The sequence below is a fragment of the Branchiostoma belcheri genome, unplaced genomic scaffold (genome assembly GCF_001625305.1).
Source record: "Branchiostoma belcheri isolate BF01 breed outbred unplaced genomic scaffold, Haploidv18h27 scaffold12, whole genome shotgun sequence".
Lineage (NCBI taxonomy): Eukaryota > Metazoa > Chordata > Leptocardii > Amphioxiformes > Branchiostomatidae > Branchiostoma > Branchiostoma belcheri.
This window is the reverse complement of record NW_017802602.1, coordinates 150,523-154,604: the sequence shown is the minus strand read 5'-3', so window position 1 is coordinate 154,604 and position 4,082 is coordinate 150,523. Positions and strand designations below refer to the sequence as shown.

General features: G+C 48.5%; 1 protein-coding gene across 1 annotated transcript in view; it reads left to right on the top strand.

The window, feature by feature from the left end:
• The first annotated feature begins 2,506 nt into the window (after positions 1 to 2,506).
• LOC109462764 (heparan sulfate glucosamine 3-O-sulfotransferase 6-like) overlaps positions 2,507 to 4,082 on the top strand; it is a 36,023-nt gene continuing 34,447 nt past the window's right edge. Inside the window, exon 1 of the mRNA XM_019759353.1 lies at positions 2,507 to 2,618. The gene's annotated coding sequence lies outside the window, so the exon portion shown is untranslated. The remainder of the gene's footprint in view (positions 2,619 to 4,082) is intronic.

The following is a 4,082-nucleotide window of genomic DNA, read 5'->3' as shown; positions in this document are numbered from 1 at the left end:
TTTTTAGGCCAATTTCTACTATTCATTCAGTCTGGAAAAGAGTCTGGAGAGCGCAGTCGTCCTGCTATAGACAGTATAGTCTCTACCAGACTAACTATGCTGGCTATATGCTCATTTATATATATAGGAGAATAATTGCCAGGGGAGTTTGGTCGCCTTGTAGGTTTGACTGGCCGCGCAGAGAGGAGGGAAAGAAACTACCTCCCCGCGGCCGGACTCCCTTGGCCAATTTTACTCTTTTTTTGCCGAATTCGACCTGGTGGAGGCACCGCGGATCACTGGAAAAATAGTAGAAATTGGCCGAAATAAAGGGATAGTATACCAGAGAAGATCCAGCCGGCCATAGAAGCTATTGGAGCTTCTCTGGTATACGGATTCCAGCGATCCGCGGTGCCTGGTAGAGGCTAGGACTAGTCCTGCTGGTCCCTAGCCCGTCCCTGCCAGTGCTCAGTCAGCCTTCCTGCCGGCGGATGATTTAGCGCCGAGGGGCGGCGGTTGCGGGTCCTTGATGTGTTTTTATGGCGGCGGGTTTAATGGTGCGTCCTGCGGGCCCGACCCCGGCCATCATCACTGGGCAGTTATTACCGCCATAACGACCTCTAGTCTCCAACTGCAGGCTTCTCGCCGGCCCCCATCATCACTGGGCAGTTATTACCGTCATAACGACCTCTAGCCTCCAACTGCAGGCTTCTCGCCGGCCCCCAGCATCACTGGGCAGTTATTACCGCCATAACGACCACTAGCCTCCAACTGCAGGCTTCTCGCCGGTCCCCATCATCACTAGGCAGTTATTACCGCCATAACGACCACTAGCCTCCAACTGCAGGCTTCTCGCCGGTCCCCATCATCACTAGGCAGTTATTACCGCCATAACGACCACTAGTCTCCAACTGCAGGCTTCTCGCCGGCCCCATCATCGTACATTCATATATATGATGACAGGAGTCTAAACCCCTCCTGCTATAAAATTGCAACATGTAGCCCAACACTAGTTACCATGGTAACAGACGTCTGGTTCAGGTCACTGACCTTATTTGTTTGGAGAAGAAAAAGAGCAAAATGATGTTTTCCTTCGGTTAACACCTAGAACACAAAAAAGGCATGTGGAATCGGGAAAAAGATTCTTTACTCCCAGGGGAACGTTGGGTGTGTGAGTCCGTCTTTGCCTGTGGTTCGGTTTCTCTCCGCCAGAAGTCGCTTTTCATTAAAGGCAACCCGCCAGCTCGAGCATAATGATGGCAGCTGTCGAGTCTCGAGTAGGTCTAATGTTACATGTAAAAAGGACGGCCCAAAGCACTTGTTTCGCCTTTATTTCATGTACAAATATAAGATGTCGGCCGGTTGGCTGGCAGTGCCAGTTTCTTATTTACAAAATGTAGAAAAATGTCTTCGGAAGTTCAGTGAAGTTGAAACCATTTTCTCACTCTGACACAGTTTGAGAATGTTTGACGTGATCCCCAGAATACAGTCTGCCCTGCCCAGACGGGCGGCTGTCTCTGGCGGGCCGCTCACCTGGGGCAAAGGTCAGCACAGGTCACAGGTGCAATCACGTGACCAGCCGAGCGTGGCGGAGTTGATCGCTGCTGATGAATTCTGGGTCCCGCCGGACCTTCCCGCGCTTTTCTGTCCGCAGGCTGGCTGGACCGGGCCCGGCACCTGGCAGATTGTGCATTTTGTTATACAAACTATGTAATAATGTTTCCAAATGTTTCAAAAAGAGAGAAGAAAGGGCAACTAACAGTAGATGATTGGTAGTTTATAGTATTATTGTAATCTATAGATTTCTAGCACTTTGCATTAGAATATAGCGTACCAGTATGAAATACTCAATGTTTTACATACTGGATATCCTCTTGTGCATTTAGCCCATCTGGGCAAGAACATGCAATAAAGATTCATATCATATCATATCATCATCATTATTATTATTTGAACACCTAAATCAATGCAAACGATAAATTTATCTTTTTGATGCGTCTAGACAAACCCTGTATCATAAACATGATCTGTTCCCACATTTTCTATTGTACAAAAAAGCGAGAAGAAGTTGACCACCCTGTATTAGCTCAGTAACTAGAACACTTTGTATTAGCCTAGTATAGTATCCTTGTATGTTCCTTCCTTTTCTATATACGTTTGTTATGTGTGCCTAGCCCGTCGTGACATGAATGTACAATATTTAAAAGGTCTTTCAGTTCATTTATAAAAGACTTGAAGCCTTCCGGCAGATTCGCGGCCCGGCAATGGTTACAGGCGGGCAATACAAAGTCCCTTTGCCCGACCGAATCTGCTTGGAGATTACGAACAACGCTACTCTACTCCTGCCCCCGACGGTTTACCCTGACAGTGGCACCCCCTGGGTTTACCCTGACAGTGGCATCCCCCTGGATTTATTCTGACGTGTGCACGCGCGTCATCACTATCCCGTGATGCTCCAGTGTCCGACCAATGAGCGCCGAGTTCCGGAGTGAGAAGTGTCCAACAGGCGGGCACACGAGCTGCGGCGCTCTGGGAGTCGGTAGCAGTGGTCTGTCTGTCTCTCTCCTCCCTTCGTCTCTCATTCCTGTCTTCCTTCCTTCCCAGCCGTCCTTTGCGCCTTACTGATGCTGCTCTGACAGGTACGTTACCATGGTTACCGGTTTGTTGTTGTTGGCTGACTGTGCCAGAGATACGGGATGTACAGTATGTGTAAAGTTTGTAGCTGTCAGTTTTCTGTAGCCCCCACCAGGCCTTCCTACGGGGGTACGGGTCCTGGAATTCGGTAAAAAGGGGGAATAGTTGGCCAGGAGATGGTTAATTTCCCCCTCTACGCTGGCTAAACTCCCTTAGTCAGTTATTCTCCCCAACGCTGTTGGGGGCCAACTGAAGTTTCCACCTGGAGCGCATAATTTACAAGTGCCGAGGTTCCCACCGTCTCACACAGGCGTCTGTTCGTCCGTTTGTCCGTTCATACCTGACCATACGGGAAGCCTTTCCGTTGCTGAGAAGATGGAACCCGCCTACACCTGTGCGAATGTTGCCTGTAATTTTGTACCGTGTTCAGCGGCGGACAGAGTTAAATTCACAGTTCACACCGGATACTTTCCTGTCAGAAACCGTATGATACGTCCAGCTGTCCAGTGCAGGTCCTGTGTGTAGGGCCATGCGGTCACGCTTCTGAGAAAGCCCTTATGGGGAAACCAAAGCACATATGAACACCTCAAGTTATTATATAACTATTTTGTGCAGGTTGAACTGATGCATGATGCGTTGTTCAACTTGTTGATCCGTTCGTTGTGCTGTTGCTGCGCTGTTGTAGTGTGTATAAATTATTTACACTGACTATATTACAACAAGAAACAACATATTTGTCTGTGGTCCCCAGATAATTTGTACCCCTGAACCGACGTATCTTGTCCGTGATCCCCAGATTGCTTCTTGCACCCCTGCACCGCCCAGCCCGCTGAATAATTTTGATGAAGCTTGGCGCATACGGATCGGATTTACTGTGAAACCGCCCATTGTCGTTGTGCAACTGTTGTTACTAGTATTGTTGTTGTGATGTTGTTGTGTTATTGTTGTACTGTTGTTGAGGTCCACATGTTGTTGCATCGTGTGACCGTGATCCCCAGATTGTTTGTTGCCAGTCCGCTGAATGATGAATTGCTGAATCTCGGCGCATACGGATCGGGTTTATTCTGAAACCGCCCATTGTCGTTGTGCAACTGTTGTTGTGTTATTGTTGCACTGCTGTTGTACTGTTGTTGTGCTGTTGTTGTGATGATGATGTTGTACTAGGTTGAGATAGTTTCCCAGATAAATCTGTTTGTTGCCAGTCCGCTGAATGATGAATTGCTGAATCTTGGCGCATACGGATCGGATTTATTCTGAAACTAATCTCCAAGCAGATCATACGGTGGCAAGGCAGTATCCATTGGCCAGAGGAGTGTCCATTAGCCACCGAAGCGTGGCCAGTTTTTCAATTGCTGTTAATAGGGGCACAAGGAGGGGCAGCAACACCATTTTTGAAAGGAAGTGCTCCTCCCTGTGCGAGTGCAGGCAGATCTTCGGTGGCTAATGGACACCCCTCTGGCCAATGGATA